We start from the raw sequence: 9508 nt of genomic DNA, 5'->3' as shown, positions 1-9508 counted from the left end.
TAGAGTGACTTTACCTTTCAGAGCCTCAGTTTCCTTTTTAATAAATGTTAAGTGTTGGACTAGATGGTTTAAAGACTCTGTCTGATACTAATGTCTATTTCTGTGTGCTTTGCTCATTAGCTGGAATGCTAGTAATATTTGATAAATAGATACCCAAGTAGAAGAGGCACAGGTCAACCAGATGATAAACGACACAAGTCTAGAAGAAGGGATTGGCATCATGGATGGAGATGCCAGCATGCAGATGACAGATGTTTGTGGTATGATGCCAAGCACACTATTAAAATGAAATGAATGAGTGAGGTTGTCAATGTGAATGGCAGTTAGACGGATATGGGTACTATGGGATAGAAGAGAGTAGAAGATGATCATAAAACTTTAAGTCTGAAGGACAGAGGACTTGGCCATACTTAGCTTGGATGACGGATAAGGAATAGATGGAGGCAGACCCCAAATTGATGACTTAAAGTAAATCATAAAGTCAGGGTTGAAGGTTTTCAGCTGAGGATCCTTTAAATATGGATACATCCACTACCTGCAGGTGACTTCTACTTTGCTCCAACCAAATCCATTAGGTATATAACTTTCAGACAAATATTCCCCAGGATATAGCTTTTACCCTGTTATTTGACTGCTCAAGAAACCATGGCTCCTTATCACTCGTCTTCTTGTACCAGCATTCTAGATCACTGATAATTTGACCCACATGAACTTTTAAGTCCTATGCTTGTCTGAAACCTCTGTACAAATCCTATACCCCCACATCCTGGCATCTCATTGACCCCTGAGCAAACCTGGGCTTTTTCACCTCCATCTCTATCTTGAAACACATGCTTTCTTTATCTAGAGTATACTTTCTCCCTTTTTATTTTTTATATATTTTTGGTTTTTTTAAGACAGGGAATAGTTTATTCAAACCCATAAGAGAAATGGAGAGCTTGAGTCTGTAACAAAGTGTCATGTTTTAAAGCATAGGTCAGTAATTATGTATGAGAATATGTACTGCTACATACAAATTAACTGATTGAACACAACTTTTCAGTGTTTAAAACAGGATAAGCTTCCCTAGAAAAGCAGTACCTTTGTGACATTTTTAACTTTAGTATTCTCCTTCTTCTTCACTCTCCTCCAACAGAATCCACACCAACCACTTCATAATCCTTCTCAAGAGCAGCCATTTCCTCCTGGGCCTTAGAAGACTCTCCTTCCTCCATGCCCTCACCCACATACCTGTGAACAAAGGCATGCTTGGTATAAATCAGGTCAAACTTAGGGTCCAAGTAAGCCCAGGCCTCTGCAATGGATGTAGTTTTACTCATTATGCACACAGCTCACTGTACTTTGGCCAGGTCCCCACCAGGTACCACAGTGGAAGGCTGGTAATTAATACCACCTTTGAAGCCAATGGGGCACCAGTCCACAAAGTGGATGGCACACTTGCCGTTGGTGGTGGCAATGGCAGTGTGACATCTTTGGGAACTACCTTGCTATGGAACAACAGGTAGCAAGCCATTTACCATGGCGAGGGTCACATTTCACCATTTGATTGACTGGCCCAGAGTATGCATTGGTGATCTCTACATCTGAAAGCTGTTCATGGTAGGCTTTCTCAGCAGAAATGATGGGCTTACATGGATAGAAGGAAGTAGATGCAGGGCAGGACACCAGCTTGTTCTGGAATTCTGGCAGATCAACAGTTAGGGCTCCATTAACTCTGAGGGAAGAAGTGATGGAGGACACAATTCAACCTATCAATCTGTTCAGATTAGTGTAGGTTGAGAGTTCAATATGGAGGTTTCAATATTGAGATGTCATAGATGGCCTCATTGTCTACCAGGAAGGAACAGAGTGTTCCAGGGTGGTGTGGGTACTGAGGATGGAGTTGTAGGGCTTAACAGCTATGGAATCCTGAGGTGGGGGCAGTAAATGGAGAACTCCAGCTTGGACTTCTTGTCATAATCGACAGAGAGATGTTCCCTCAGCAGAGAGGTGAATCTAGAACCAGTTCCTCTCCCAAGCTCTGGAAAAACCAAGTAGCCCTGAAGACCTGTGTGCTGGTCAACTAGTTTCTAAATTTGGTCCAAAACAAGGTCAATGATCTCCTTGCCAATAGTGAAGTGCTCTTAGGCATAGTTATTGGCAGCATCTTCCTTGCCTATGATGAGTTGTTCAGGATGAAAGAGCTGGTGGTTGGTGCCAGTGAAGACTTATTAATGACTGTGGGTTCCAGATCAACAGACACTGGCCTGGGTACATGCTTTCCAGGACTTCTTCTCACCAAAGAAGGTGTTGAAAGGGTCATCTCCTCCTGCAATGGTTTTGTCACTTAGCATCTGACCATCAGGCTGGATGCCATGTTCCAGGCAATAGAGCTCTCAGCAGACATTGCCAATTTGGGCACCAGCCTGGCCAACATGGATGGAGATGCATTCATGTATGGTTGCTACTTTGCAGCTGCCTAGAAGATGGCAGAGAGGAAAAGGAGAGGTTGTTGCTTTTTACAGCACAGCACAACTCTTAGGTGGTTGATGTAAGAGAACCTGCCTTCTTTCTCCCTTTTTAAAATGTGCCTGAAACCCCTTTTTCTCAAATCTCACTACTACTCTGCACTTTTGATGCTACCAAGTCCACAGTGTCTTAGTTCCTCCCCAAACTTCCCAACACCTAATGCTTATGGCTACTTACTTGGTATTTTTCACATGCTGTGTGATGCCAGAACCCCACACCTGTGGTATGTCTCCTTTACATAAATGTGACACCCATGTGGATTTATATAACCTCTGGGAAACTCTCAGAATTTCAGTTCCAATTCCCATTTAGTATGAATGAATCTCACAGAATGGGTGTCAGCTGACTGGAGAGCATAGTTAGGGACCTGAAAGAATTAGCAGTGACTGGACACCTGCTATGTGTCAAGCAACTGTTTTGATACCTTAGAAACAGTATATTTCACTTCACTTTGCAACAACTCTGCAAAGTAAATTGTATATTTCCCAGTTTTCTAGGTGAGAAAACTGGTTCAGAAAAATTAGGTATATAGGTAATAGGTAAGATTTCAAGGCACCTGAGTGGTGGTAGGGATATGTAAGGGATATGTAAGACTGAACTCACATGGTTGTGAAGGTGGAATGGCAAGACTGTAAAGAGCTTTGGAGGCAGTCAGACCCCACATTGTTTTGGAGATTAAATGTGAAGATATCTAACTATGCCTGGCACAGCATAGGTGTTTAACAAATTGTGGTATTGCTATTAAATCATATTTAGAGGATATAGTATTTTAATTTCATGTTTGAATGTCCCATATTACCTAGCAAATGTATGACTTAATATTTATCATATAATTGATATGAGCTATTTGATTTTGCTAAGCAGTTGGTTTAACTTTTTTCAAGAAAAGGATAGGTATGCTGTCTCCATGTCCTCACACAGAAGAACAAATTCAAGAGCCCTAGACTATGTGGTTTCTTTTGTAGTCTTTTGTACTTGATAATTAGTCTAAGTAAAGGCTGTGTTTATTTCCATTACTGCCATTGCTGGCACATAGGTGCTTAATAAAAATGTGTCCCATAATCCTGATAAATAAATGGATATGTTTAGGAAGTGCCATCAGGAATCGTATCTTTCCTTTGAGCACATTTACTCTTATTCTGATGATTCTATTGAATTGGATGTAGAGTCCATTCCAGTTGTTGTTAACCTGGCTCATCATCAGAACTTGTTTTTTGATTTTGTTATTTTTATTTATTTAATTTTTAACATAATTTATGGTCAAATTTGCTTCCATACAACACACAGTGCTCATCCCAACAAGTGCCCTCCTCAGTGCCATTTTGTTATTTTTTAAATCACAAGTTTCTGGTCAATATCTCTTGAGAATTTGATTTATTGGCTTTGGATGTTTAGGGTTCCCCAGGAAGTTCTGCTCACCAGCTAGGTATGGAGATTACCACATATCTAGGTGGTAATGACCAACCTCTACCCCAATCTCTGTCCACACACATTCTCTTTCTCTCTTATTAAGCACTCAATGGTCTTGAGTCAAAAATCCTTGAGACTGACCACCATGGGTGGCAACATCACTCTCTCACACCATGCTGATCACAAACCTCCTGAAGATAATGCCCATTGGAAGTGGAGCAACCACTATTGTTCAGGTCTACATCATGTTTGAAAAGCAAAGGAAAGAGAAGGCAGAAGGTAAGCTGAGGGGCCATTGGTCTGATAGGCCGTCCTGCCAAGGAGGGCCACTGACATTGCTCAGTGCTTGTCATGCAGGCATCATGAGTCTATATTTTCTGTCTTATACTTTCTGTCTGTCTTAGACAACATGCCTAGAGGCTCCCCTCCATCCTTCTTACCATAACTATCCATGTTCAACCTCTTGGCCTTAATCTCTGAGGAACTGAGGTTCAAGAGAACTTTCTAACATCTGCTACATGGCCTGATGTCAGTCTTAAGGACAGGTCTCAGAAATACCAGGATGGCAAATGCTACTCTTTGTGAGACAACGCACTGTGTTAGAGGGGAAGCAGGCAGGACACATAAAGTGGGGACTCCATAGCCATAGGCTGGAACCAGCCAGCTCCTCCAATACCACACTCTTACTCTGCAGCTCTGTTCTTGTTCTTGTCCTGAGCCCAAGAAGGCCACCTTTCTTATGCATCAACACACCCTCAGCAAGACACCCCTCAGATTCAGATTTGTGTTTTGTTACAGAATGTGGGAAATATCAGTTTAGAGGGGTTGCAAAGAAATGTAATTTTACAATGTGCTTTGAAAAAAATTAACTTCCTAAATATTACAATATATAAAAAATTGGGGGGGCATAATTAATTCTTGAGAATATAAAGAAGGTATGAAAAAGTCCTAGAAACATCAACAAAAATTTGGTTAGATCTTATCATTATTTGACACACAAAAATATTCTAATTAAAATTTTTCACTGTATTAAATTTTAACATTAATAAAAATAAATAGTATATGTTGTTCTAGATAGTTTAGAAATTTCTACAGTGATAGAAGGTTTATTTTATTTTCCTTTTTGTTTTCTCATTATGACATACACTGGGGATAATGGAGAGATTTTTTTATTATTGTGGCAAAATATACCTAACATAAAAGTTACCATTCTAGCTAGTTTTAAATGTGCAGTTTAGTGCTATTGAACATATTTTTTTCTCTTTTATTTTTTGTGTGTTCTCTATCTATATTACCCTTGCTAATTTTTATTTACTTTGAATAGGTATTTAGTATTTAACGATATTTAGATATTTTGATGTCATGTAGATACCCATCTTTGGTCAAGCTCCTAAACATGTGCTAGTTAATGTGCTAAGTTTTTCGTAAGTGTTATCTCATTTACTCCTTGCAGCAACCCTCTGAGGAAGGCACTGTTAATATTTCCACTTTACAGAGGAGGAAAGTGAAGGTCAGAGAAGTTGTATTGGCTGTTCAGTCACATGGTCAATAAGAGAAGCTGCAGGGAAGAGTTTTGTCTATTGCAAAGCCTGGATGGTAAAACAACAATATTACTATCTCTGTGGTTTGGATCCACATATTTGGATACCACAGATTAATCTACTTTTCTAAAGACAAAATTAGTGCATATCCAAAATCTTTGCTTATACATTTTGAATTTTGCTACTACAAAAAAGTTTGAACAAATATAACAAATAGAGCCTCAATACATTTTACAATTTGTGTTAGGTCTCCCCAAAGACTCTAAATCACTGTTACAACCCGATATACCCAGTGATTGTGTAAAAATGTTTTTATTTAACCCCAAAATGGGACTATAAATTTCTCATTTGTATACAATGGGAGGGATGAACATTCATCTATTATCATGTGGTCTGTAGCTAGAAATTAAGCTCTGTAATCAAGCTGAGTGCACAACGAATCAATAGATTTTTAAATACTATTTAACCTCTTTCTCCCAGTCTTTACAATGGGTATGAGAGAAATACCTACCTCTTCAAATTGTGATGATTAACTGAATTGCCAGGTGCATTGGTAAACTCTAAATATAGTTTCCAATTTATGATGGTTCAGTTTATAATTTTTCGACTTTATGACAGTAGGGGAGTGATACACATTCAGTAGAAACCATACTTCAAATTTTGAATTTTGATCTTTTCGTGGGCAACCTATATGCAGTAATGATACTCTCTCATGATGTTGAGCAGTGGCAGTGAGCCACAGCCCCTGAGCAGCCATGCAATTGCAAACATAACCCATCAACACACTTCTAACCATTCTGTACCCATATAACCATTCTGTTTTTCACTTTCAGCATCCAATAAATTACATAAGATATTTAACACTTTATTATAAAAAAGGCTCTGTGTAAGATGCTGTTGCCCAGTTGTAGGCTGACATAAGTGTTCTTAGCACATTTAAGATAGATGAGGCTAAGCTATGATGTTTGGTAGTTTAGGTATATTAAGTGCATTTTTGACTTATGATATTTTCAACTGACAATGGGCTTATTGGAATGTAACCCCATTATAAATTGAGGAAAATCTGTGGAAACTAGCTGTAATTAGTCATTCATTTGGCAAATATTTATTGAATTTATCCTGTGTGCTGGGTACAGGACTGAGTTGGTACAGATGATTACAATGTGGCCCTAGCCTTTCAGATTCTGGAAAGGGTAGACATGGATGAACAACATATTATATTATGGAGATATTATAACAATCTCTACAAAGTGGAAGAACAAAGGGGAGGAGAGGAACTAGATGGGAGCAGTTGGGTGAGAAGGCTTTGAGGAGGAGGGGACTTGTTCTTAGGTAACATCTGCATTTCTGTGCCACACAAAACTGTGCTAAATATTTAGTCCAAAAAACTACTTTCTTTAATTTTTAAATTTTGATTGAAGTATAGTTGACATATATTAAATTAGTTTAATTTATGAAATTACATTATGAAATGCTAATGATCATTAAATGTATTACAATACTATTGACTACATTTTCTATGCTGTACTTTTCTCTACCTGTGACTTGTTTATTTTATAACTAGAAGTTTGTACCTCTTAATCTCTTCCACCCATTTTACACATCCCTCCACCTTCCTCACCTTTGGTAACCACCAGTTTTTTCTCCATATTTATGAGTGTGTTTCTCTCCTTTGTTGTTGCTTTTTTGTTCCTTGTTTTGTTTTTTAGATTCCACATATACATAAAAATCATATGAGTATTGTCTTTCTGTGTCTGGTTTACTTCATAATACCCTTTGGGTTCATCCATGTTGATGTGAATGGAAAGATCTCATTCTTTTTTATGGTTGAGTACTCTCCCATTGTAATTTATACCACATCTTTATCCATTCATCTATCAATGGACACTTAGGTTGCTTCCATATCTTGGCTATAGCAAATAATGTTGCAGTAAACATAGGAGCACATATATCTTTCTGAATTAGTGTTTTTGTTTTCTTCAGATAAATGCCCAGCCAGAATTACTGGCTTATATGATACTTCTATTTTTAATTTTTTGAATACCCTCCAGAATATTTTCCAAGTAGCCGTACCAGTTTACATTCCCACTAACAGTGTACAAGAGTCCCCTTTTCTCCACATCCTCACCAACATTTGTCATTTCTTTGTCTTTTTGATACTAGCTATTCTAAATGGTGTGAGTTAATATATCATTGTGATTTTGATTTGCATTTCCCTGATTATGAGTGATGTTGAAAATGTTTTCATGCATCTGTTGGCTATGTCTTCTTTGGAAAAGTGTCTATTCAGGTCCTCTGCCTATTTTTAACCAGATTATTTGTTTTTGTGGTGATGAGTTGTATGAGCTCTTTATATTTACAAATATCCTCTCCCCTTCAGTAGGTTGCCTCTTTATTGTGGACCTCAGGTTTTTGTTATGCTGATGATTTCCTTCACTTTCCTTTTTTTAAAAATTATTTTTTAATGTTTTATTTATTTCTGAGAGAGAGAGAGACAGCATTAGCAGGGGAGTGTCAGATAGAGAGGGAGACACAGAATCCGAAGACAGGCTCCAGGCTCTGAGCTGGCTGTCAGCACAGAGACCTACTCAGGGCTCCAACCCAGGAACCATGAGATCATGACCTGAGCCAAAGTTGGACGCTTAACCAACTGAGCCACCCAGGTGCCCCACCTTCACTTTCCTTTTATTTTGATGCAGACTTGATGGTTTATTTTTGCTTTTGTTTCCCTTGCTTAAGGAGACAGATCCAGAAAGATATTGTTAAGGTTGATGTCCTGAAGATTACTATGTTTTTTTCTCACTAAAATATTTAATAAAATATGTAAAATTTATTTATTTTTAAAACCTTTATGCTCCTTAACTAAATTATAAACAAATAGCACTTAACACCAGAAAGGAGAGAAAGAGCTTTTTGATGATGAAGAAAAGAGGTTAAACAGAACTCCCTTATCATTGGTAGTGTTCTTTGTGGTGGAGAACTCAAAACTGTCTTTGGGTCCTGGAGAGCAATGCAGTATGAACTGAATCTGACATTCTGAGCTAGTTTCCTAAGTCAATATCACCATTGAAAGGAAGCCATTGATCAACCAAGTGAAGCCGCTAAAAATGGATTCCAGCCTAGGAAAAATTCACTGGGGAAGCTGTAAATGTGCCTGGCCTATCTTGGCAAGGTTGAGTTCTTTGTGATTCAACTGGGGGAGAGCTGAGGGCTGTTGGTCAGATAAACCTCTAGCAATGATCCACAGCACTCACTCCCAGCACAGTAGAGGGACGGGAGAAAGAAGAGGACCTCACCATGGTGGACTGGGCTGAGGTCAGGTCTGCCTTTGCTAAGTGTCCATCCTTACGCCCTGGTTAATTCCAGCCTCCCCAGAAGTGTGTACTGTAATGAGACGCTGGTGGTGGCCTTGCAGCCTCTCTGTCCTTTCTTGCCTATAGCTCATCACACTTTAATGGAGACGAACAATGGGGGAAGGGGCCAGGAGGCCAGCGGATTACACAAAGAATGAAATTGTGCCTTGGCCAGATCCACGCCAATTATGTCTGAATAAACAAATCTATAGTACAAGCTAAGAGCCTTCCTTCTATCCCACCTCCCGCCCCCGCATTTTATTTATTTTTATCTTGGTCTGGAAAGTTGGACATATTCCCTGTACTGTCCTGGTACCCAGATGGCCTGTTTGAGTAAGCAGTGGGGAAGAAGGTCAATAATACATCAGCATGCAGAGTCTCTGCTAAGGTCAGTCCTGCATAAAATATACCGTGACAACCTGAGGGCAAGTTTAAAATGGTGCTCCATGAGGGGGTAGGGGTAGAGGTGGGGGTGGGGGCAGTACAGATGCAGCCTTCTCACAATTGCTGCAAAATTCTGGCCCCCCAAAAGTATATTTTACTGGGTTTGTGTAGTAGTCCTTTAGGAAAAGTTTTCTTCACACACAGGAGTGTTCATGATCCAAGTGAGGAGGATTTTAAAAGGGTCTGTCTTCATATATAAATACCTGTCATGTTTAGAGGCTTTTTCAAAAATAATCAGATCCTACTGTCCCA

The 9508-nt window shown here is 39.1% G+C and overlaps 1 pseudogene; it reads right to left on the bottom strand.

Moving 5' to 3' along the window:
* Positions 1–1118: 1118 nt before the first annotated feature.
* On the bottom strand, positions 1119–2435 carry LOC144231797 (tubulin alpha-1A chain-like; annotated as a pseudogene).
* Positions 2436–9508: the final 7073 nt, after the last annotated feature.

Source organism: Crocuta crocuta, unplaced genomic scaffold (genome assembly GCF_008692635.1).
Source record: "Crocuta crocuta isolate KB4526 unplaced genomic scaffold, BGI_CrCroc_1.0 scaffold102, whole genome shotgun sequence".
NCBI lineage: Eukaryota > Metazoa > Chordata > Mammalia > Carnivora > Hyaenidae > Crocuta > Crocuta crocuta.
This window is presented reverse-complemented; position numbering and strand designations above follow the sequence as displayed.